This window comes from Lepidochelys kempii, chromosome 14, assembly GCF_965140265.1.
Source record: "Lepidochelys kempii isolate rLepKem1 chromosome 14, rLepKem1.hap2, whole genome shotgun sequence".
Lineage (NCBI taxonomy): Eukaryota > Metazoa > Chordata > Testudines > Cheloniidae > Lepidochelys > Lepidochelys kempii.
Window position 1 is genome coordinate 9789254 of NC_133269.1, and position 26957 is coordinate 9816210.

The following is a 26957-nucleotide window of genomic DNA, read 5'->3' on the forward strand; positions in this document are numbered from 1 at the left end:
ACTCTACTGGGACTCAATAGCTCTGGGATGAATTCTTAGCTCCACCACAGACTTCTTGGGTGACGCTGGAAAAATCACATCTCTTTGTACATCAGTCCCTAGTTTGAAAAATGGGGATAATTAGCCTTCCTTTCTCCTTCCCTTGGTCCGTCTATTCTATTCAGAGTGAGAGCTCTTTTTGGGGGAAGGGATTGTCTTCTAGGGCTTTTCTATGCAGGGAAATGTACCCATACCTATTCCACTATTGCTGTTCCGGAATAACTCCCCAGGTAGACACGCTTATTCCATAATAGCTATCACACTTTCAATTCACACCTTCTCTTATTCCGAAATAACTTCCCTATGTAGACAAGCCCTTATCATGTGTATGTACAACCATAATGGGGCCCTGATATCAGTTGGGGTTTCTAGGCACCACTGTAGTACAAATAATAATTCAGAAGGAATGAAAGAATGAAATGATGGAGCTGAATTGTTACGAAAAATATTCAGCCTCATTAAAATCAGCGAGAAGGTAGCAATGTCCTTATTTTTAAGAAAGGTGCTCAGGGTGATCCTTAGAATAACAGAGAGGTAAGTCTTACCACAAAACCAGGTAAACTGATTAAAATGATATGTAAAAATAGAATTATAAAACACATTGTTGAACATGATAGAATAGGGGCAAACCTGCATGGTTAATGCTGAGGAAAACCATGCATCTCTAATCTACTAGAGCATGGCATAGGCTCCTAGTGGCTAAAGAAGAACTAACTGACATAAATGATATGGACTTTCAAAAAGCTTAAATGGCAAGAGGCAATCACTGTAGAACTCAATGAAAACTTTTATTCAATGCACAGAAGTGGTCAAAAATGCAACTAAAGCATTAGAATGTATAAGAAATTGAATGGAGAATAATATAGAGAATATTATAACGCTATTTTATAAATCAATGAGAAATCCTCACCTGCAAATATTGCCTTCTCTTCTGATCTCAAAAAGGATGCAACAGGAACAGAGGAGTTCAGAGAAGGGGGACAAAAATGAGCAGAGCCCTGGAAAGATTTCTGTCTGAAGAGACTGGAAAGATTGGGGCAGTTTGGTTTAAAGAGGAGATGAATAAGAGAGGACATGAGGGAGTTATACAAAACAATGAATGGTATCGAGAAGGGAAATCGGATGCCCCTGTTTATCCACTCTCATAATAAAAGAACAAAGGCCTGTTCAATGAATTCAAAAGGCAACGCATTTAAAACTGAGAAAAGAAAATACTTTTTTATATACATAGATCGGGGTGGCCAAGCCACAGCTCGCGAGCCATATGCAGCTCTTTTACCATTAAAGTGTGGTTCACAGACCTCCCATGTCTTCCCCATTCTCCACCTACCTGACTGGGGGTGGGGGAGCTCAGGACCTCTGTCTTGCAGTGGGGTGGTAGGGTAGGGGCTTCTGCCCAGCGGGGAAGGGGGTGGGTCTCAGAACTTCTGCCCAGCAAGGATGGGGGGGGTGTCTTGGGGCTTCAGGGTCCTGCACTTAGGACAGAAGAACCCAATGCACAGCTACAGACTAGGGACCGAATGGCTAGGCAGCAGTTCTGCGGAAAAGGACCTAGGGGTGACAGTGGACGAGAAGCTGGATATGAGTCAGCAGTGTGCCCTTGTTGCCAAGAAGGCCAATGGCATTTTGGGATGTATAAGTAGGGGCATAGCGAGCAGATCGAGGGATGTGATCGTTCCCCTCTATTCGACATTGGTGAGGCCTCATCTGGAGTACTGTGTCCAGTTTTGGGCCCCACACTACAAGAAGGATGTGGATAAATTGGAGAGAGTCCAGCGAAGGGCAACAAAAATGATTAGGGGTCTGGAACACATGACTTATGAGGAGAGGCTGAGGGAGCTGGGATTGTTTAGCCTACAGAAGAGAAGAATGAGGGGGGATTTGATAGCTGCTTTCAACTACCTGAAAGGGGGTTCCAAAGAGGATGGCTCTAGACTGTTCTCAATGGTAGCAGATGACAGAACGAGGAGTAATGGTCTCAAGTTGCAGTGGGGGAGGTTTAGGTTGGATATTAGGAAAAACTTTTTCACTAAGAGGGTGGTGAAACACTGGAATGCGTTACCTAGGGAGGTGGTAGAATCTCCTTCCTTAGAGGTTTTTAAGGTCAGGCTTGACAAAGCCCTGGCTGGGATGATTTAACTGGGAATTGGTCCTGCTTCGAGCAGGGGGTTGGACTAGATGACCTTCTGGGGTCCCTTCCAACCCTGATATTCTATGATTCTATGATTCAGCCCCTCAGGGCACACCTGCTGGAGCTTGGGGCTTCAGCAGGAGTGGGGCTGAAGCCCTGAGCCCCGGCAGGTGTGCCCCAGCTCTTGAACTTCTGAAGATTGTCGTATGCAGCTCAGAAGGTCAGTAAGTTTGGCTGTTCCTGCCACAGATAATTAGCTGGTGGAACTCATGGCCACACGATGCTATTGAGGCCAAGAGTTTAGCAGCATTCAGAAAAGTATAGTGAATTATGTGCATAATGAAAACATTCACAGTTAAGTTAAGGTAAAAATATAAGGGCTATAAAGATTCTTGTCTCAAGGTGTAGGCCAACAGGGGCAGCATGGGGATTGGCAAGAAATATCCTTTATAAGCCGGTAATTCCATACTTGTCCACTAGGAGGTTTCTTCCACCTTCCTCTGAACTGTATGGTACAGAGACAAGATTCTGGACTTGAGTGACCCTTCCTCATGAATATGTAATAAACTGCCTCCTTGTGGAACTCAACTGAATTCACATTTGACTAAGCTTGTCTGTCCAGAGACGGGTACAGTGAGGGAGCCGCTGCCTAAACTTGGCATTGTGGCCAAGCCCTGACCTGGAAGGTCCAGGATTAACGTTATTACATGTATCAACTCATTTCAAACGCGCTGTCGCTTCTGTCTTCAGTGCTGGAACTGAACTTCAGGTACACTCGAAGCAGCAAAAGGGAAGCACTGCTTTGTGGAAAGAGCCTTCCTAGGCCGGGTAAGCAGTGAAGGTCCTATATAGTCTCCTGGGGAACTTCACGGGAGTGGGTCCCTGTGGGTCATTAAAGGGGATAAAACAAATTAGATTTCATGGACCAGTGCAAGAGGAGAGCAGATTATAAAGCACGTGCTAGAAATCTTTCCTTTACGTAAGGTCTGACTCCGGGTTAGCACTTGGAAGTGCGCAGGGTAAAATGTTGGGCTGCCAAGAAGAGTATACAGGGAATGTAAACATTAAAGGAATTGTGTCACTGACTTCAGCGGGGCCAGGACTTCGCCCTATGGCCCCGGGTCACCAGGGTCCTGATCCTGCCTTCCTTGAAATTTAGCTCAAAACTCCCAATGATTTTCAAATGCAGCCCCAAAAGTTCTTAGGCATGGGCATAATTATGTCCCATTGACTTCAGTTGGCCAAGTCATGTGCTTAAAGTTAGGCATGGGCTTAAGTTCCTGGCTGAATCGGGCCTTTATTTAGATTTCTTCACCAATTTGCACCTAGGACTTCTAATTCCAATTAATATTTCATCTTGAAGAATGTTTCCTTCTCTCCCACTTTTCCTGACCAGGCTGCGCTGTCAGCTGCTTTCATTTCAGTATGGACGGCGGACCCAGGTGTTGGGAGGAAGGGCAGGGGCACGTCACCCCACAGGAAGAAGGGTTTGGTGGCGGATTCCTTTTGGCTGAGAAGCATGATCCTTCCAGATGACTGGGGAGCATTTGTTCAGTCTGGTTTCTTGTAAGTGTCATTCTGAATTTGTTAAAAGTTTGAAGGGAATCACTGAAATGTGTATAATTTATTAAACAGGAGAAAAGCAACCAGAGGCCGCATTCCTTCGTGAAGACACATTTCTCTGCGGGGTGCTAGCAATATTGTATGCTCTGGACATTTTTTTTTAAAGGCTGGTAATCGAAATCTGCTAGAGGAGCACATTCATTTGAAATTTCATAAAGGGACGCAAGCACAAGTATTTGCAGGGTTGGGCATTTAAATCTGCAAACACACTGTTTATTTGAATTTAAATATCTGTAAACATTTAAGGTCTGGATCTTCGGCTAGCTTTAACCAGCCTGGTTCTGTTGCAGTCAATGCAGATATGCCAATTTCTCCCAGTTGAATATCCAGTCCTTATGGCACCTACGCACATACATAATTTCATGTGCTGTGAATGGTCAATGGGATGACTTACAGTGTGTAAAGTTAAGCATGGATGTAAGTCTTTGCAGGTTTGGGGTTTCCCCCCCACACCTGAGTTTATAAACATCAAGGTTTTTTTTTTTTAAATCTGATTGTAACTGTATTATTAATTCTGTATGCTATTTGGTCATATTTTGCATTTCACTCCACTTAGTCAAGGGGAAAAAATAGATTAGCGAGTTTCAGTTTAGTTTCTCATCCGTTTCACTTCCCTGCTCTTATGCTATAAGCACAATATTATTGTTGTTTGGGTTCTGAGTATAAAATACACTTTCTGTAAGACAATTCATGACAACTTTCCTATCCAGATTTGCTTTTGCAAGACCCCTTCCTCCTGCCTTTCAAAAAATAATAAGGATCCTAGCTGACAGTATCCCTTTAAAATGAGAACAACCACATGCCCACATTTCTTCATTCCAGGGGCTGATACTTACCTCGTCAAGGCCTCCCAGTGCTGGAGGTTCTAGTTGAACATTGCAAGAACAATAAGGATTTTTAGGGGCATTATGACTGGGTTAGTAAAACACAGCTGCCCCTGAAAGTCCCTCATTTTTCTTGCTGCCTCTCAGTGCCCTCCAGGTCCCTGTCAGCTAGGAGAGCTGACAGACTTGCTTCACTCTGGCTTGCTTGTGCTGTGTTAAAACTGACACAGGAAGGCTTCGGCAGTTTTCCCAGCCCTACTCTCCCCCTACATCCCCCCCCAGCAACAGCTCAGAGTGCCCAGCAGTGCAGGAGGTGCTTAGTCATCATAAGCTTTGCCTTTCAAGCTAAATATTGTAACAATGTGGTTATAGGCTGCAGTGCAACCACACAGACGTTTTGTCACTCGCCCCCTTTAAGCCAATCGAAATGCCACCCAGCAAACCCTGCCCGATAGCTTTTTTACCCTAAACAACTGGGGCACCAAACAAATAGAATTCTGTATTAAGAACACACAAGGAACAGGCAATCAGATCAGAGCTGGCATTTTGGCTGGGAGAAGGGGCTTTTCTCCAGCTCCGAGAGACTGATATAGACAAGGTCATTCCACAGATTAGTACTGCATGTGTTAATATACCACTCATGCTGTAATCAGAAGATAAACCGCTGTACGCTAACGGAAGGTCAGCCGTAACAATCAACTGTCAGTGGTAGGAAACCATACCCAGCTTCCCAACAGCATCAGTTACTTCTGATTTATTAATAGAGGCAGGATGGTTGAGATTTATATTAGGGGATTATTATTGATTTTTGTAGGAGCCCCAGTCATGACCCGGGACCCCACTGTGCTAAGGGATGTACAAACAGAACTAAAAGATGGACCCTTCCGCAAAGAACTTCCAAGCCAAGTAAATTTTAAAGAGGCCTATAGGATTTAGGTACCCTGCTTCTATTGAAAGTCTATGGGAGCTAGGTGCCTTTTAATGCCTTTGAAAACTCCCACTATAAATCAGCAAATTCAAGGCTGCACAGTTTTGGGTGAGAAGACCAAGGCTTTTTGTAAATTCACCAATAATTAAAAGCTTGAGTAGGTGGACTCATCAAAAGTCCTGACTGATCCCCCAAATACCTCATTTTGCTTTTTTGCATTACTTGGCCCACATCTCCATTTTCTGAACGCCTCACAGCCTTTAATGTATTTAGTCTTGCAACACTTCTATGGGGCGGGGAAGTGCTATTATCCCCATTTTAGGGTTCAGGAAAGTGAGGCACACAAAGACTAAGTGACTTGCCCAAGGACACACAGGAAGTCTGGGGCAGAGTAGGGAATCGAACCCAGGGTGCCTAAGTTCCAGGCCAATTTCATAACCACTGTCCCAGCCTTCCTCTTGCATTAAAAAAGGTGCAAACCTTTCCCTGTTCACTTCTTGGTAGTAGGCTAGGAAGAACATCATTGGTTCGACAGCCCTTAAAATGTAGCTAGTCTCCACAGAGCAAGAGCCAACAGCCCTCTGATCGTAAACAGAACAGCCTTTTGCTGTGCCCCCAGTTGCCCAGCACTGTGCTGGATTCAGTTTCCAACAGGTGTGTTAACATTCAGCTCCAAAATAAAGTAAGCTAAGCTGGCACATATCAGCCGCTTTCTCTGTACAGAACTGCATCTTGTTTGGAGCTGCTGAAGCTCCAAACACGTCATCCCCACGGATACAGCTGGTAGGTTAGTGATTCTGCTTTGCATGCAGTGTAAATGACTAGATTTTACACACTCATGCAGACGCCAAGGAGGTGTAATATTAGATTTATATCTCCCATGTCCTCTTGTGGGAGACCACATTCTGTATCTGCAGGCAATGAGAGCTCAAAACTGTCCATAAGACCCTCATTATTATTTATACAGACCGTTTTTATTTTATTGAAATTTTTTTCCCAGGGCCTGATATACAAATAAAAGGGAGTTCTTGGTCTGCATTTGCTAATAAAACACCAGCCAGGCTTCTGATCCAAACAACTTATTTGCCTCTTTTTAAAATTATGACAGCAGTTAAAAAAAAGTTAAAGCTCCCTGACGACAATGGTGTCCTTAAGGAAGCACAAAGGCCAGGCCCGGTGTAAAGGAGAGCAGAGTAAAAGCAGCAGAAGGCCCACCTGGGAAGGAGCATGACCAGCTGGCTCATTCATTTAAGGAATCTATTCTTTTGTAATGAACATCAAGTAGTTTTTGGACCCAGATTAGAAAATTGCTCTTATTATTTTCAAAGGTTTGAATGGGGTTTTCTTTATTGATTAAACTAAGCAACCTTTTTATTATTCTTTATTATTCTGGGAGGGCCTAAGAGCCCCAGTCCAGGATCATGTCCTTGTTGCACCAGGTGCTGTACATTCAAGAAACGTAGGAGACAGTCTGTGCCCCAGAGAGCTGTTGATCTAGACATTAGACAGGACACAACAGGCAGATGAAGCAGACAAACAGGCTAACAATAAAATAAAGAGAGTTTAACAGAGAATCACAGAGTGAAATCCTGGAGTCACTACCATCAGTGGGGCCAGAACTTCACTCACAGGTTATTATTCATTTAGAGCATTATCTGCTAGGTGATTGGTTCTTGCAGACGCTCAGGAAGGACAGTCCCTGGAGCAATCAAGGTAAGTGTTTTTGGATTGAACATTCCTCTTTGGCATTGCAAGTCCAGACAGTGCTGCACTATGCGAAGTGCCCCAGAAATGGAAAGCAAGACCTAGCAGTTTAGTTTCACTGTCCAAGGCCCCAAGTCAACAAAAGCATTTAAGCGTGTGCTTAGCTTTAAGCAGGTGAGCAATCCCACTGTCATTCAGCAGAGCACTTAAGCACATGCTTAAATCCCACTGACATCAGAGGGACAAGTCGTGTGTTTCAAGGTAAGGTTACGTGCTTTGTTGGCTCTGGGCCTAAGCTCAGCAAAATGCAAAAATAAGACAAGGCAAAGAAAAAAAAATCATTACCAAGCATGAGAAGTAAATTGGATTTTTAAAATTCTTTCAGCTTTAATCATCTGAAGGGGTTGTTAATAACAGACAAAAGGTTGTTTGTTTGTTTAAAGCAGGGCTATTACTTTGACAGTTTCCTTTCCAATGCAAACAGTGAAAACAAAATGTTCTGTACCCCAAATAAAGGCCCAGCTCCTCAGCTGGTGCAAATCAGCAGAGCCAATGGACCAACACCAATTCACACCAGCTTTAAACTGCAGCCCCTCATCCTGCTCCCGCTGGAGTCCATGAGAGCTTTACCGCTGATCTGAATAGCAGCAGACTTGGACTCTCTCTATTTTAAACTAGACCAAGAGCAGCTGAAAATATGTTAATAGTCTGAGAAATCTAAAAACATGTTATGTTTCTTAAAGCTGAATCTGATTGTATTTAAATGAGCCAATGGACAGAACATCAAGAAAACGGCTGACGCTCAAAGATGTGGCCTTGGAATTTATTAACGTCTTTTGAGAGATGCTGGCAATGCATGCATCCAAAAATCAGTTATTTATGGTACTTAGCCCCTGGAAGAACATACTATCTTTATGAATAGAGCCTTGTCTCCGATTTGTTCTTGAAATTATGATTGGGGCTGAGCATCACCTTAAAATGATATTATAGATCTCCAAGGAAATATTAAATCAGTGACCTCAGAGTACAAACAAATGCATATAACTTCATGGCCCACGCTATGTCAACCAGGCCTCATGCAGTGACTCAAGCAATGTGAAGTTGCACCAGATGTGCAAGATAATGCAGACAGCCATCAAGAGGTTACTAGCTTAGAGAGTAATGGAAGTTACTAGCCACACCAAAAGGCAACGGTTTAAAAAGAGACTGCCAGGCAGGGTTGATGATAGGTCTGAAATTAGACCCAACCATTTTGGTTTGGGGGGGGTGGGACAGCGTGTGTGCTGGCCTGTCGCTCTGCCCAAACCATTCTTGTGAGCAAAGCCAGTGGGAGGAATGGAAGGTCAGCCTCCACCCTTTCACTGCTACAGCTGGTATCTGGCAAGATCATCTGAGCAACATGAATATCAACCCAAACCCTTTCTTTATTCTTCAGATTCTTCCAGTAGCAAGCTCAGGGTCTGATCCTGCAGCTCACGTGAGTAAGGGTTACAGGACGGAGCCCTGAGGCACCACATCTTATCATGTTCACTGTCCAGATAAAACAACACATGAAAGTTACAAAAGGATCAGAGGCCCTCTCTCCTGCTGCAGGAAGATTCAACTGCCCCTTGCTACACCTATCTACCTCCACTGCAGAGAGCCCAGTTTACTGTGCTAATCGATGCACAGATTCCTGTGAAAGATACAACTCTTGAAAGGGCAAATGTCTTATATGGGAGAACTAAAACATCCAAGAGCAGAGAGTACGTGCAGAGGGAAGGAGGGGCAGTACCAGTGCATAACTGGAAAAACACCCAGGCCCCAGGGCTGGTTAGGAGCATTTGAACCATCTGCATTTTAGTTGCTTTGATGTCCTCAATTTGGAAGACCCTTTCCCCCTCCTGTATCAGAAGAGCCGGAAAGCCCAAGTTATTTTTAGGGGAGGCTACATTTGAGGCCTATTAATCTTGCCAGTGTCTCTTTGAAACCTGTCAGGTTTGGAGAATCAAACACACCATGCAGATTTTCCATGGAGTCTACCTAGAAAAAACAGCAACCCAACAATGCAGGAGCCAATAGTTCAAATAGTAACTTTTAATGCTCATCTAACTCTTTCACCCCACTGCGATGACCTCACCACTATTTATGTGCAGGGGACTCATACACCAGAAGCACAGAGCAAGGCACCTACAGTACCCGACTCAAAGTACATTAAATAAAATATTTAGTCACCATAATAAACAAAGAAAGGCCTTTCTGGCGGCTCCGTAAGTGGGACGAAACTGGCCAATGGTGTATGGCTGCAAAAGACTTTTTAAAATGATCAGTGTCGGCTTTGCTGTTCGATAGAAGGACCCCAGACACACGCCCGCAACAGCATCACAAAACTAAGCTAAGCCCTTGACAAAAATAAACCACTAAACCAAGCTTGGACTCTGGGGGAAGAAGTGCTGTGGGCATGACAGCTGGGGTACTACACTGCTTGGGGAACAAGAACAGAAGGGGAAGTGCTGGGAATCCATCAGTGGCACAAAGGCACTGGATCTCTGCGGCGAGGATTCTGGGGTTACGTAGCTTCCTTGGGATCTGCAGGGGTTTGCATCAGCCCCTGCAATGCCTGACCAATTAATTGGGGAGAAACTCCACAAGGGGTTCTCCTCTTTGGGTTATACTAAGTGAAGGGTGATCCGGCCCAATGGGTTGATCAAGGAAGCTTTGCTACTGAAGACAGTACCAAAGGAGATATAACAGAAGAGGTTAGAGTCTGATAAACAACCTCAGGGCAGGCCAGATTCTGATCTCAGCTACACTTGCGTTAGGCCAGAGCAGCTCCACCAAAATCAGTGATTTTAGCCTGGCCATCCACAGGTATAACTGAAATCAGAATATGGCACACAGAGTCCCTTTGCATTTAGGAGACATCAGACGTTTATTTAATATTTATTTGATTTAAAGACACCCAACTTAGTATCACAAACACCTGCCTAGGATATGTATTGTTCTTACCACAGTGAGATCCTATCATCAGAGATGTGTCGACTTAAAATTGTAATGGAAACAGTTGGTTTTAAACCAATAAAGAGTCACCTAAAGCATGTAAGGCCCTGATTCAACAAGACACAAACGTGTGCTTCACTTTAAACATGGGCTGAAAGACTCAACCACGGCAGCACTAAGAACCTGGCAATGCAGCTGACCGCCACCAGCAGAGGAACGGACGTCAGTGATGTGCCTTGGCCAAAGTGCTGAGCAAGGCAAAAGTAGTAAGCCAACATCAGGAAACAAAGTGCCAAGCAAACTAGCTTTTTAAAATGATTTCCTTTTCATTAAATAAGGAATGATGAATAATATCAAGGAACATATTATTCCATTGACAACATATGGATTTTTAATCTAAGGACTGGCCCTGTTGTACCATTGACATTTAATGTGATTTGGGTGCCTAACTCCCTCAGGTTTCTTTGAAAACCCCACCCCAAAAGCACCTTCAGATTCACCCTTTATCACACACATCAGTACTTTTTAGAATTCCCAGGTGCTGATAGGGCAAAGCACTTAAGCCCGGGAGTAATTATATGCTTAAAGTTAAGCACATGCTTAATTAATTTGCGGAAGAGAGAGGCGATTAGTCATATGCTTCAAAGTTAAGCATGTTAAGTGCTTCGCTGAACCAGGGCCATTAATCTGATCCAATGGGTTATGTAAAACTCCTACTTCCCCAATTCCTTGAGGCCCAATAATTTGGGAATTCACTAGACATCCTTTTATTGACACACTGATAAAATACACAAGGTCAACATGAGTCTGATTATAGAGTCCAACACAATAGCTCACTTTTCTTACAAAATTATTTCTAACATCCCTAGTTTACCTGGAATGGATATTACCAAAGATTAGTAACATTAATATATCACATACCTTTGCCTATTGTCTACTAGCGCTCTTTCTTATGCTGAATATTCTGCCATGTGCAACGTGAGTGTTAAAATAAAAGGTTAATTTGATTTCCATTTTAAAAAATTGCCTCTAGAGCCTGTATCAATATCACACAAACAGTTATACAATCTCAGGGGACTGGCACATGATAGGAAAGGACCATGTGCTGAAGACAGAGGATCGGTACTAAGGAGTCTGCACTGATTGGTTCTCTAGGCTGTGCCAGTTACAAGCCCTGCAGAAAGGGGATAATAATGGTCATTTCATAAGGGTGTCAGGGGGATTAGAAAAGGAGTACTTGTGGCACCTTAGTTAGCTTGTATTTGGGAAACAATCTGAGATCCTCCAAAGAAAATGTGAAATATTGTTATTACTAGCTGAGGGCCTGTCACATGACAGGGTACAGTCAATGAATCATGGGTCAGGCCTGGTTATTTGTGCAAAGTCACATTTTATTAGCCAGAACATTACAGGATGTTTGAGTGTTTTTCTTGTTGTATCTTTCCGCCTCCTCAGCACAGAGTTATTCCCAGCTCATAATTGCAGGAAAATCAAATCTCCTCCATTTCCAGAAGGTGAAAAAATTGAACCAAGAGAGTCAACACAAAACTCCACTTCTTGAAACATAACTGCTACCATTTATGGTTTTGCAACAGAAACTCATGCTCAGGCAAGTTGGATGAAATAAACAAACTGGCTTCTCAATAAGGAATCCACATGACCTATCAGTAGTGCCAGCTGGACCAATTTGAAAGGGGGGTACTCTCCACCCGGATCAAAACCTCTTTTAACAGTGACAGACCAGGAGATTTCAATTAGCATGTGGCATGTGCAAATCAATTTTCAATGGCCAACCAAGACAGCAATGATTTTGATTATAAGGATTAGAGAAGAAGGTTGTGTCAATTCTGTAGGATGCATCTGCCAATAGAAACAACCCTTGTGAAAGAAAATAGCTACAGTAATTAATAAATTGTGGCTACTACTTTCAACCAATCCAGTTCTGTTCTTTGTTGTCAGTAAATTCAAGAAAGAGCACATTTTAGTCACCAGGGAAAGTGAGAAAGAAGAAAATATTAGATTGCCAGAAAGATTTCACATTGAACCCGAATTTTCTCTCTCCTTTCACATTGTTAATAGGATAAACTCTCTCTTTAAAACTGTGCAGCCTTTGGATTAAAGTCTCATGTTTTCTTGGGCATTTACATCGATCTACTATTAAATACAAGAAAATCTTCCACCCCCCAAAAAATAAAAGTCTGTTATTAGACAGTATATCTGCTTAACTCAATTGCTACATGGCTTTTATGTACTGGGGAATTTGTAAATGGACTTTTTTCCACTTTGATCTCAACCTTGTAACTTGTTTAGATTGTCTAACTGTAGGAAACAATTGCTAGACATACTGTAAGTGATATTTGGACATATGCTATATTTTGGGGGTCAATTTTGTATTAAAAAACCTGCTTGTGTGAGTAAAGGTCACAGGAACAGGTCCCTGATTTATTAAATTCCATTAATTAAGCTAGAATGGTGTCAGCAACATAAAGTTCATATTTTAAATATCGTCCTTTTCTCTGTTGCTAACACATACGATTCATAGGAGTAAAGGTTATCATCATTTATGGGCAGCAGTAAAATCACAATGTTCAGTCTGACCAACACATATGCAATCTATATGCAATGTTGCCTATGGGGACTGTATTTGAATATGATCTCTGGCCAATGATTTGTTAGCCAATACATATATGTTAGGCACAGTATAAACCACATTAATGGGTATTAATGTGCACAGTATTAATATAAGTGTTTGGAAGTTATGTTAACTGAATGTATTATGCCCTTCCCACAATTATGTTCTCTCATGCTAAGTATCCCATAACACTTGGCAAAGCTGACATCAGCTTTGGCAATAGCTCATAGAGAACTTGTCAAATGCAAAATATATACATTCTATGTCCTAGCATAGGTATTTTCACAGGCAACTGGTTTAGAATATAGTATCCAAAACAGAAAGAAGAAAAATACAGATCAAAACAACAAGTTAAGGAACTGTTACAAATTGATAGGTTGGATTTTAGTGACGTACAGTAAGTTTTGTAACTTGTAAAACCCATACTATAAACTTAGCTAGGTTAAATGCATATTTCCAAAGCACAGCTTCTATGTCAGGTGAACTTGCTATAAGATAAGAATTGCTTCCCGGAAGCAGTGTATGTATGTCTCCTTTTCGTATTGTACTGTTTTGTCTTTAGACAATAAATTTGGCTACGTTCAGTTATTTAGTCTCTTGAATACTTTTAAGAACGAATTGTGACTGTGGTCAAACAATTGACTACACCTTTAACTCAATAAATTAAACAGTAAAGCAATCTGTTACAGTAGCTACTTCATATGTCCATAACTTTAAAAATATATGAAAAGAAAAAAAGTGTGTGTAAAAGGGGCAGGAGTATATAAAAGTTAAGCAAATCTATGTAATATTCTCCAGACAAAACGTGCAAAGGATAACATTTGCAAAAGTGCCTAACTGACTTAGGTGTCTAAGCTCCACCTTCAAAAGAGCACGTTCAATGAGAGCTGTGTGAATAACTGGATTTGTGGTTTGTTGGACGAAACAAAAAAAAAACTGGGGAAAAATTGTTTCAGGTTGAAATGATTTTTTAGGAGAACTGAAAAAGTTGGGGGGGAATTTCATTTTTTAAACCTTTAAAAAAATTAAAATGGAAGTAAAATTCCAAACAAAGTCATTTCAATTAGAAAAAATCAAAACTTTTGGTTTAGAAAATGCCAAAACACATTTCAATTTTTTCAGATTTTATTTTTTACTGAAACAATTTAGTGAATTGGACATAAATTCGCAAAGTGTTTTGGTCAACCCGAATCTGCAGTTTCCAAAGGGAAAAAAGTTTAGGCCAAAACTTCTACTGAAAATGAGTCTTAGATTTCTAAGTGACTTAGGAGCTTTTGAAATTTTAGTCAGTATCAGCATATGTATTTTTAATGGTTTACTCTTCCCTACTCTTACCAAGAACTGCACAGTAAAGGACTGAAAAAAGTAAATTTATATTTTATACATTATAAAACTATATTTACAAAAATGGGGCTTGATCCTCTTTCCACTCTAGTTAATAGGAGTTTTAGTATTGGCTTCAGGGCAGCAGGATTGGATCCACAGTACCCTGTCTGTACTTGATTGTGCTCTCACTGAGGTCAATGTGATGGTCTTCTCCTGGACTTTAACAGGGTTTGGGATTAGGTTTATTGGCTAATGCCTGCTGTTCTGAATCCTGCATTGTATAATAATAAAATAAACAGCATACATATTTATTGAATAGACAGGACTCTGCTGAGTTTGGAAAACTTCTGGCCTCCCAGCTTGTGCCATCCAATCCCTTTTTGTGTTTTCCTCAAGCTCAGACAATGAAAACAGCCTGCTCGGTTTCACTTTTGTTTAAAGCCGTTTTCCTTCCTGAGTCTCACACAATAGCTTAGTGATGCTGTCCAGGGCTGCAGCACTGCTGGGGAGTGTTGAAAGTTTAAGAAACTTCATGAAAACAGCTCTGTTCAGGCCAAATCCTCAGATGGTGTCAATCGGCATCACTCCAGGCAAGTCAGTCTGGTGGGAGTTTACTTTTGAAAGCTATTTTTGGATGTTTACACCACATTGTTTCTCGTCCAAAATGGAGTTGTGACTCTCCAAGGAAAAAAGTACCTATGTCTGCAGATAGCTAGGTCAGATCCTCAGCTGGTGTAAGTCAGCATAGCTCCACTGAAGTCAACATCTATGTCCATTTACAGTAGCTGAGGATCTGGCCCATTATGTTTTGCAAAAGCGTATTTACAATTTTAATTTTTAAACACTGAAATCCGTTTACAGTCTGAAAATGGCTGATTGTAACAGTAGTATCTAGTTATAAGGTATTTGTCTTTCAAAAATGTGCATCCGATGAAGTGAGCTGTAGCCCACCAAAGCTTATGCTCAAATAAATTGGTTAGTCTCTAAGGTGCCACAAGTCCTCCTGTTCTTTTTGCGGATACAGACTAACCCGGCTGCTACTCTGAATGCTTCAAAATGATATCTCAGAGCACTGTTTCAGATTGATAATACAGCGTGACATAATTTACAAACATTTCTTTAGCACGGAATATTGAGAACAACGATCCAGGTGAAAAGACTCTCCAGATGTTTGTCAGAAAATTGTACTGTTCACAAAAGTTACATCTCAGCTGGGGTAAATCAATGTAGCTCCATTGACTTTGGCGGAGCGAAGCCAGTTTACACCAGCTGAGGATGTGCTGTAACTGCTTACAGCCGCAGTACTAGTTCCTTGGAGAGTTGCAGCTCCATTCTGGGTTACATACAATGTGGCATAAATATAAAATCCCAATTTATCTTTCATGATTAAACTCCTACCAGATGTTTTGAAATAAAGCTACAGATTAAAAAAACAAAACGAACAATATCCCAGTGTTAAAAAATATGTCAAAACTTTAGACAAACTATATTATATAAACACCCTATATTGGCTAGTAAGCATTTTCCTTACTCTTTGCAATGTTTACACTTTAAAATAGGGTTGCATGAAACTACTGCTCCGATCACTGTAATCACCACAAGATAAAGACACTCCAGAGAGAATTCTGCAGAGGGAAGATTATTGCTGTGTTTGCAAAGATCTCAGTGGAGAACCACTGTCAAAAAAAGCCGCCATTTCATTGTGGCTAGTAGCTTTTAGTGCCTCTTGATAAAGAAATTAAATAAAGTCCTTGGAGGAGGGACGAGATAGTGTTAGTTTTACAGCCTCACTATGCAGAACTTCCAACTGCATATAGCACTAATGTCATAAATGTGTGTGAATGTCCTCATTCAGACTATAATTTAGTCCCCAAGGAGATGCTAAACTAGCTCAGCTATGCTAAATGTGAACCAAACTCTCCCAATGAAGTGAGTGCAGTATATGTATCCCAGAGCTAAATTTAGTCTGAGGCTTTCTGTAATTCTAATCTCAATTTACCACTTATAACTGCAACAGACAAACATTATAAAATGATTCCGTGAAGTCTGTTAGAGTAGGCAGCTATATTGGGTTAAGTTCTAAAAAGTCTTTATTAACTAAGATTGGGGAAATTTATTTGAAATTTACTCCTGATAAGTTACTCAGTGTACTTGAGCGTTTGATTTTTTTTTAAATGTAAATTATTTTCTAACACTTAATATTTTCAGGTTGTTTTTCAGGTCTTTTGGGTAGATGAATTTCAAACAGGTACTGTTAATATTAAAAAAATCATTAACTGTCTTACTGAAAACACCACAATGACATTAAAAAGATAGAAGCTGTAAATATCTGAATGTGCTTTTCACTATTCTGACATTTGTTTACTTTTATGTATTTTGTTCACCTTGGACGATAAAAGTACATTGGTCAATTCACTTTTGTGTAGATTAGCTTTCTAGCTCTCGTAGTGCATGACTGTTGCATTTGTATTTGATCCCTTTTTTCCCTTCCCCAAAATGTTTTTATTGAAATTAGTAAGCAATAACATTTATAGATTACACATTTGTATTCTTATTAGGTTTTTTACAAAATAATAATTTTAAAACACAACCTAGATTTAAAATGTCATTAACGCTATCCCTTTAATTATAAAAGAGATATTTAAAAGTGGAATAAAGGACATTATTTCTTCTAGGAACTATCAAAATAATTTTAAAAGTGTTCTTAAAATCAAGCTCATTTAAACTGATCTATGTTCAAATTGTTGTTTCATAATTAAAAATCTTTTGATTTGTTTCCCCAAACAAGATGTTTCGCTACCACCTAGCCTGGAAAGCTCCATATATGTTTGCCAGGACTTGTTTAATAGGAATAAAATCCATTATATGTTAAGAAGTCTATTTCCAATAAGCTGAGCACTGCCACCAGACCTTAAGGCTTCCCATTGATCAATCTAGTTGGGAAAGTCTGAGGTTTTAAAAAGAGATTTTGCTGCTGTTTTTAAAAGAGATTGTGGTCAAAATTAAGATTCCTGACAAGGTCTTACTCTTTCACGCTATAAATTCTTAATTGGTTTTCCAGTATTTGTAGGTTGCTGTTAGCTCCGTTCACTCAAATATCAGCCCATCCTTGCTCTTCCTAAAAAAAATTCCTTTTTATGGAAATATGATATTATTCCAGATGTTTCAACATACAGCAATTCTGCTTAACTCAACCTGATCACAGCTCTGTAATGAAGCCGAGAGTTAAATAGCTTCTGGAACTTATTCCTTAAACTACTGCACTTACATATTTGAATTTAACCCCGTGGATAGCACAGGATTCAAAAGCCACGTCCTTTGTAATACCGCACAGATCTGACTAAAGGTTTTTCCATATCCACAAAACCTTTGGTTCGAGAACTGCGTTAGCTTGGTGTCTAGTTATTTGCTGAATAGTTTTGACAGACAGCGTATCAAATTAAATTTAAACATGTTTTAAACTGTGTTCTTCATCGAATTATAAAGGAAAGTGTAGTTTCTGAACAAATGCTATTCTGGCATTTTAGTTCTAGGAAATTGCATACCTAAAACTGAGAAAATTGACAATGCAGTTTAGAGATTCAAAATAAGAATATCTAGCTTTTAGCACCACCGTAGTTAGTGGGAACTTTTCAATTACAGTGAATGAAAGCAGGATTAGGCCCATATAGTGCTTTTCCTCACTAGATCTCACAGCTCTTTACAAAGGAGGACAGTATTATATTCCCATTTTATGGAGGACTGACCGTGTCCCATTCCCCAGAAGTTATTAGACTAATATCAGTGTTTTGTTAGCTCTTTTAATAGTGTGCATTTCATTGTTATTTATTATTATCATTGTATTTTTATTGTCCGTTTGCGGCCCAGAAGCCTTGGTCAGGTGAGACTCTTTACGAGTAAATAAATATTTGTGACCAAGACTATAAGGTGGATAGAAAGTTGGCTAGATTGTCGGGCTCAATGGGTAGTGATCAACAGCTCCATGTCTAGTTGGCAGCCGGTATTCAAGTGGAGTGCCCCAAGAGTCGGTCCTCAGGCCGGTTTTGTTCAGTATCTTCATAAATGATCTGGAGGATGGTGTGGATTGCACCCTCAGCAAGTTTGCAGATGACACTAAACTGGGAGGAGAGATAGATACGCTGGAGGGTAGGGATAGGATACAGAGGGACCGAGACAAATTAGAGGATTGGGCCAAAAGAAATCTGATGAGGTTCAACAAGGACAAGTGCAGAGTCCTGCACTTAGGATAGAAGAATCCCATGCACCGCTACAGACTAGGGACCGAATGGCTAGGCAGCAGTTCTGCGGAAAAGGACGTAGGGGTTACAGTGGATGAGAAGCTGGATATGAGTCAACGGTGTGCCCTTGTTGCCAAGAAGGCCAATGGGATTTTGGGATGTATAAGTAGGGGCATTGCCAGCAGATCGAGGGACGTGATCGTTCCCCTCTATTCGACATTGGTGAGGCCTCATCTGGAGTACTGTGTCCAGTTTTGGGCCCCACACTACAAGAAGGATGTGGAAAAATTGGAAAGCGTCCAGTGGAGGGCAAAAAAAATGATTAGGAGTCTGGAACACATGACTTATGAGGAGAGGCTGAGGGAACTGGGATTGTTTAATCTGCAGAAGAGAAGAATGAGGGGGGATTTGATAGCTGCTTTCAACTACCTGAAAGGGGGTTCCAAAGAGGATGGATCTAGACTGTTCTCAGTGGTAGCAGATGACAGAACGAGGAGTAATGGTCTCAAGTTGCAGTGGGGGAGGTTTAGGTTGGATATTAGGAAAAACTTTTTCACTAGGAGGGTGGTGAAACACTGGAATGCGCTACCTAGGGAGGTGGTGGAATCTCCTTCCTTAGAAGTTTTTAAGGTCAGGCTTGACAAAGCCCTGGCTGGGATGATTTAGTTGGGGATTGGTCCTGCTTTGAGCAGGGGATTGGACTAGATGACCTCCTGAGGTCCCTCCCAACCCTGATATTCTATGATTCTAAGACCACAGGTCTGTATAAGAGGTACTAGACTCATAATGGGTACCACAATAGCTAATCTTACTGGGGAATATATTCAAACCATGAGCAATGCAATGGAAAATGGGAACAGATTGTCCCATGGTAGAGAACCCTGGGACACTTTTAAGGAGTTTCCCCAAATTATCAGGGAGGTCTGGAGAGAAACAGGATGTCCCCCACACCACCAGCATGGGAAAAACACAGGGTTCCGCTACCAGAACCTTTGGATCCTCCAGGATCCACACAGATCCTGTGGAATCCACAGGAGCTCTGAGCCATCTCTCTTGGGCCCTGGGAGGGTAACCATTTGGACTACCCCAAAACTGATCAAATAGGTCATGAACCCTTAAGCTGTTCATTAGACAACACCCTTTTTTGGGTTCCCATAGCAATACATCAATTAATAAAGTAAAAAAAAAACACAAAAACCCTCCAGCAAGCAGAGCTGTTATCCCAAAACAGGAGAAACACCAGAGACTGAAGTCCATAGGGACTGACTATTGCTGCTGGTTTTACATGAAGCCACTCAAATACTACGGTGATGAGGGTTGAATAAAACCCCGAGACAGATAGAGAGTGCAACGTCAGGCAACTTACGATGTGTTCTAGCCGTTCATCTACCCCATCTCTTCCATTTGGAATCAGTGACCTTTTGCTATTCAGATACAGGTGGGGAGGGAAACTATCATCAGCACTGACAATTTGGAAGCATTGTCTTTCCTTTATCATTCAGAAATGTTTAAAAGAAATTGCAAACATTCCTATAGTTTGTGACTGTGTTTCTTTAAGAGCTGCACTTTAGAAAGAGCTTACGTTATACACGGCAGGCACACCACATGCTCTGCATTCACCATGGGGGTGCACGGGGCGCCAGATTCCGAAAAGAGCAGAGCATGTTGGGTACAAGTGGGGTGCTAGGCTCTTGTGAAAATCTGGGCCCTCTCATGTACTGAACAGCAGAGCAAAGAGCAGACAGTTCATATAGAATATTATCCAGATTGAGAACTCCTTCAGTCACATACATGTGTAAAACGGATTCTCCAGGCTCATTATGTTCCAGACCCCACTGTAATTCTTCAGACTCTCAGCTTTTGGGGTTCCCTATCATGAAGGTCTCTATTTGAAAACATGGAAAGACAGTGGTTCCTAAACACTGCAAACAAACATTCTGCTTCTCTCTCCACAGTTCAAGTAGTGAGAATCCAGCTCGAACCGCACCCCTCTCCTCAACAAACTGAGCCCTTACTACTCAGATAGTTTTCTTTCAGGCCTTATCACAGACAAAACCACAGCCCTTTTTTGTGCCGAAGGAGTAGGACCTGCTAAATATACACCAACTCTTTCAGAAGGCTGAAAATGTCAGCCTGCAGTATAATAAACTTCACAGTAAAGGCTCTGACAAAGAGAGAGACAAGCAACTCTGCGCAGAACTAGGTTATTGTGGGGGTACATGCTGTCAGCTCTGACTGCTGAGGAAAGTCTATTTGTACACTGAGAAAGATTAGTGAAAGAGGTGCAAAGTTTAGAAGTGAAAATAAAACAAAGCCCCATTATTAACAGGGAAAAAACCTCACTGAGCCTGCAACCCAGAAAGCATAGGACATTATGAAATACAGATTAACAGTAAAATCACCAGTTAAGAAAACTGTCATCAGCACAACAACTTGCAGCAGAAGTTTGAAACATTTACTGTTCTAAGGTGTTAGCTGGGCCAAACCTGATGCCTAGTCTAAATATGCTTCATGTCCAATTAAAAAAAAAGCTAATTATTTTTACTTCGTAATTTGTCAAAATCACTTAGGAGTTGAGGGAATTTTAGATTCAAGTTTGATTTTTTTTAATCCAATCAGAATGGTTAAATAGAACAATTTAATGATGCCAAAAAATTATTTGCATTAGCTTGTATGGCTCTTTGGGGAAGGGACTGTGTTTAGAAAGTGCCTAGCACATTGTGTGTGCTGCTGAAATCTAAACAAATATTAATAATGAAGATGAACGGGGAAAAATAAAATTCCTAATATCAGCATGTCTGTCACTAGAGTTCTCTCCGTGATAAACAACTGCATCCACTCTGGTTCAAAACAGATGGATTGTACTTGAAAAAGTTTGTCCTTTCGCCTTGATGAATGACATGGTTAAAGAAAAAGCTTTTTAGAAGTGACGAGTGTTTTGGAATGCTCAAATTGAGACACTTAAAGGAGCCTGATTTTCCAAAACAGCTGAGCACACAACCTCTGAAAATTAGTCCCTTTTAATAGGTTTCAAACTGGGCACCCAAAATTTGGAAACCCACAGTCACTGGTCATTTTTGACAATTCTGGCCTAAAATGCACCAAGGAAGGAGAGGAAAAAAATATTGCTGGAAATAAGAGATTTCAGATCGTCATAAACCTGGCAACTTATGGAACTTTATAAAGCAAACCACAAGAAAGAAACACTCCTTGTGAAAGAAAAACTTTAGCTGTCTCATCGGATAGTCCCAAGAGACTGAATAGTGAGAAATAACGTGTATAATCTTGACTCAAAATTGCACTTCCCTTGAAACAGAAAAAGTGATGTCCAAAAAGTTGCACGGAGAGGTAGAAAGACGACGGATATGGCTTCAGAGGCGACGTACTCAGCAATAGACATCTCTCCCACGACTCCACTCTACAGGCTATACCGTACTATCAGCTTTTAAGTCTAAATCCCCACTGGAATCAACAAGCCCACATAAAACCTGATGGCAGGATACAGCCCTGTACGCCCAATGTACTTTTACAATGTGCTACCTTCGCTCGTCTTGCTGTAGCTCCCATATGTTTCAGGGCAACTGATTAGAATCAGTTTGCTGTGATTTCATTACAGATTAATGTAATTTAAGGCTAATGATCCCTAAGGAGGAGGGGTGGCATGTAGTCCAGAGACAGAATTTACATTCTATAACCACCTTCGTGTGACAAGGACAACATTTATAATCTTGGGGCAAGCCCACTATTTTAGATTTTTGCCTTCACTGCTTAGTTTCACATACTTTTCCTTCATGTACCCACCAGACAGAGCTAGGTAGAAAACTGGTGGGGTGGGGAGAAATTTGAAAATAAAAAAAAAAAGTCCCTTGAAATGTTGTTTCAAAGAAAGTTTCCCAATCAGCTCTTAGTTCAGTGTTTTATAAAGATATCAGGCCCAATCGAGCACTCGCTAACTTCACGGACAGTAGGCTCAAGTCATGAACTGAAAACATCATAAATGTCTACACATGGGCAACAATTCTTTGTGTGTTAAGACTAATATGCCTCTGATACATTCTGGAAGATTATTATTTGATTATGCAATGAACAATGTGCCAGTGCAAATGTGTGTGTGTATATAACAACGTTTGCAAAGCACTTTGGGATTCTTCAACCAAAAAGCATTATGTAAATATTAATAATTATTACTGTTATAAATGAGTCCTTTAGAATTTGATAGGGATGAAACTGATAGGGTTCTTCAGAATCCCACATAAAACTGAACATAGAAGGTATGCTTTCTATATTTATATATAATCATCCTTATACAATTCTGGAGCAGAGATATTAAAATGCGACATTACCCATTAAAAACAAAAATCTGTTAAATTCTATAGGATGTCTCAAAAATCCCAAAGAAAGGTTATCGATCTCAATTAAATTTGATACAATTTGTATACAATTACTACTTGGCCTTGCTCCTTGTTCTATTTCAATATTCTAGCCTTTAAAACGGAGAACAAGGCAAAACTCTTTGGCCCTCAAAATATTTCCTGCATAAGAACTTGAGGAGGAAAAAAGTTAATAGTAACGCAGAAGGGCATGATCATTATTATTTTTCTATTAGTGATTGCGCCCTTCTGCACACCCATATATATATATATTCATAGACACACACTTAAAGCTGGGTATGAATGGGAGAAATAGGCACGATTTAGAGCTGTAAGGTGCAGATCATAAATTAAGGACAAATTTTAGGGCAAATTTCGGAGGGTTGGTGATATTAACACGAAGAGATACAATGGGCCGAGCTATTTAATATATGAATAAATAACCAGATCTACAAAAATCTGATCAGCTGTGTTTTCTGAAAGTGAAAGTTGGAAGAAACAAGTCCTGTGAGCACACAGACAGTTCCTGCAGAGAATTCCGATTTTTTATAGAAACCCAATGCTGACAGTGCACATAGCTTTCACTGTTTCCCCTAAAAGAGGCTTTCTAGAATTATGTGCAAATTGTGCTCCTACAGTGCAGTCAAGAATCATGGGACCTCAAAGTGATACAGTCAAAATTAATTACAACAGAAACTGCATGCCATGTGCAAAGGTAGGACTTTTTCTTGAGGTTCCAGCGAAACGCATTTCAAAATTCCCAGAGTGACATTTTTTATGGCACGACTCTTCTCCTTTGGCTTTACAACATCCCAGCTAGTATGAAAAGTTAGTGACCTCTCCCTCCAAGAAAGAAGCCACTGCCAGCATATGGCTGACAACCCCCCGTTAAAAAACCAAAACCTTCTTCTGAGCTTTCATATCTGAATACATAAACAAATAATAATGAATTTGTTTACAGTCCAGGATGAATTGTACTGGGATCTTGGTTTAGTTACACTCAGAATATAAAAGAAGTGAGTTGGTTGTTGTTTCCTGGGGGTGAAGAAATACATTTAACCATCCTCTAAAACGAATTTTTAAAGTTCTGTCCCTCGGACGAGCAGAAACTCAGAGCTCACACATCTAGTACCTGGAAATCTGTAAAACACAACAGCCTGTTGCTGATTTGTGCAGCTCAGCAAGGCCAGTCAGCCCCTTTCCCACCAGCACAATGCCAGGGTGGGTGCATGCAAGAGTTAATAGCCCTGAGAACGATGATGGTTTTTTAAAACCAAGATCTCCTCTCCCACCCCCTGGCTCTAACTTTCAGCTGTTGTCACTCTTCAGTGGTTTCACTGCCCTATGGCACTGCAGGTCCTGGGAGCCGAGAACTGGGACTTTGTAGGCCAGTTGAATGCACAAACCTCTCATCTCGCCCGCAAAGACCCAGCCCTAGACTCGCCCAATCCGACGCCGAGAGCAAAACACGGGCTTTGAACGGTCGTTTTGAAAAGAGGGATTTTAGCACCTGATCTGGCAGCCGGAGACTGTTCTAAAAAAAAAAAAAATCAACTCGCAGCCAATTGGCCTTGTCGCATCGGCCCACACTACGGGCGCGGGAGCCCCGGACTTCAGGCCACTCGCCCTCAAACCCCCGGCCCGTGGGTCGGAGGCAAGCGGGGCTTCTGCTCCAGGGACTTAAATCCGCCCCCAAACGGCGGCGACTAGCAAGTGTCACGAAGCAAAAGGAGTGGGGGGGGGGGGCAGCAATCCGGATCCATGGTTTATGCTTCGAGCCAGACCGAGGGGCAGCGCTTTCCGCCTGACCCCCCCGAAGGGTTAACGCGCCAGCCGGTTCCCAGCGCCGAGCCCCGGCACCCGGGAAGCGCCTCTACAGCCAGGCCCGGTCTGCAGAACGGGAGCCGGAGCGGAGCCGCTTTTCCGACAGAAAGCAAGAAGTTTGCACGAGGGGGAGGAAGGGGAAAATCGTCCTCGCGTGTTAACAAGCCGGTTACCTTCTCTCAGGGTGGTGGGCACCGGGCACCGGGGTGCGGCTCTTCGTGCCCGGCCCGAGCCTCCGCCAAGCAGGTCTCCGAATTGCGGGCGGCAAAGCCTTGACAATTATGCGGAGAGAAGCAATGGGTAGCTCCCCCCCCTCCCGCGACCCCCCCCCCCGCCAGCTCCCGCCGCAGCCCATTCGCCAGAAGGCGGATATTTAAGCTGGTATTGACCGCGCTGCGACTTTTTTTCCCACCCTTCCTCTTTGCCCTTGTTAAAAATAAATAAATAAATAAATAAATAAAAAGTGCAACCGGGACAGGACAACATTTCCCATTAAAAGCAAAACTCTGTGACATTTGCCCGGGGGGGGGGGAGTCCCAGCCCGCCAAGTAGAAGGGGGAGGGGAAAACCCACCCCTCCAAACCAGAGAGAAAAAGGCGACTGGATCCTTGCACCGTTAAGACACGTTTCCAATTCCGCGGCGTCGCCGTCCAAGTTGCAGAGCAAGATCCTTCGAAAGTTCGCCCGGCGCAGCCCCACGTGTCCGCGCCCCATCCCCGGGGCGCCCGGCGGCGGCGGGGGGTCGCCGGCCCTGCCGCCGCGGCCACGGGTGACAGGGGAAGCGCACCCTCCTGCCGCGCTCAGTCTCTCGCGCTCTCCTGGCTGTTTAAGGAAGCACCCTAGTCCCCACCCCCTAAATTAGACAGCTCTTGCTGCAAGTTAGCCTGGCAGATGTGGAGGCTGGAGGCTTTCCGTTGCTGCCACCCTCCCCCCCCCCCAAAAAAAAATCATTTGGTCAGTTAGGATTTGCACAAGACACGAAATGGACAGTCGCTGCTTCAGGGGGTTTCCCCTAAATCATTGTGCCTTCTTGTTTCCAGTAATGTTCCTCTTTTTCCCTCTCTCTCCATTCGCTTCCAGTTGAGCAATCCAAATCGGATTTTCCTTTCTCTAAACTAGGGACCGAGAGGCCCCCTAGTGGATCTCTCAGCTGATACTGTGGAGAGCGGCCGCTTTCCGCCTAGGGCACTGCAGAGGTCTTCCAGGGGGAACATCAACTCCTCTAGCTATTTGCCTGGTTTTACAACAGGCTACAGAAAAAGCACCAGCGGAGTCAGGCCAAACTAAAATTTCACACAAAGAGGAGATACTGCTCTGCAAACTGTCCCCTGAAATGTAAGTGCAATATTTATGTTCCAATCGATTTATTTTAGAATGATCTGGTAAAAAGGAGAAAGGAAGCAATTTGTCAGTACCTGTACTAGGGCCCTCTGACCCATGTGTATTTTTAGGTCTGATTTTTGTAAGCAGGTAGTTTTTAAGTGAGGTGAAACTTGGGGTACACAAGACAAATCGGGTTCATCGCAAGGGGTACAGTAGTCTGGAGAAGTTGAGAGCCACTGATCTAGAGCTCATGCAGCACTGGCAGTGAAGGGGCAGAGGGATTACCTGAGTGTCAGCCACATTTCAAAAGAGGCCACGGATGTTAGGGATACCTCAGTTTTGCAGGGGCTTGGGTTGCAAGAGCATGAGCCTGATTTTCAGAGGGGGTGGGGTGGAATGGAATGAATGGGATGGGTGGTTGCTCAGCCGTTCTGAAAATCAAGGCCAAGGTCTCAAAGTGAAGCAGTCAAAAAGCAGTAGTCATGACTCAAAATCATGGGCCATGTCTGCTGTGATGTGTAGGTGCTATAGAATGAGGGCCACATAAAGCCATTCAGACTGGAGCTGTGTACTTGTTGTTTATCCAGTCCAATCCAATCTGACTTCAGTGAAGCCAGAATCTGAGAACTGATGTTCTTCCTGCAGGCTCATATTTTACTGTATATTGGTGTATGGTACCTGAACCTTGTCCTTGGATGTGTTCTACTTCTAGGTGGCTGTCTTTATACTTGCATATAAGACTTCTCTTATCTATTTTTCTGTCTTTCTCTCTCTCTTTATTTTAATCTGCATATCTGTTAGTCCTGTGCACTTTCTTAGGTAGCTGTATTAATATTTGTGTAGGGGTTTTCACCTAGCTTATGATAATATCAGCTATTTATGGGGCTAAGATAATGTGAAATTTCATATTCTCACAGTACTTCAGCTTTCCAGGGACTATAACACTGATTAGATCTCACATCAGTCGTGGCCTCCAGCATGTCGTCCTGAAGCAGAGAGAGTGTGTGTGAGAGTGT

General features: G+C 42.1%; 1 long non-coding RNA gene across 1 annotated transcript in view; it reads right to left on the reverse strand.

Moving 5' to 3' along the window:
• LOC140897783 (uncharacterized) overlaps positions 1-24946 on the reverse strand; it is a 49980-nt gene extending 25034 nt beyond the window's left edge. Inside the window, exons 1-2 of the long non-coding RNA XR_012154810.1 lie at positions 24792-24946; positions 2878-3052 (exon numbers count right to left, since the gene is read on the reverse strand). This is a non-coding gene — a long non-coding RNA (uncharacterized lncRNA). The remainder of the gene's footprint in view (positions 1-2877; positions 3053-24791) is intronic.
• Between the last annotated feature and the right edge of the window lie 2011 nt (positions 24947-26957).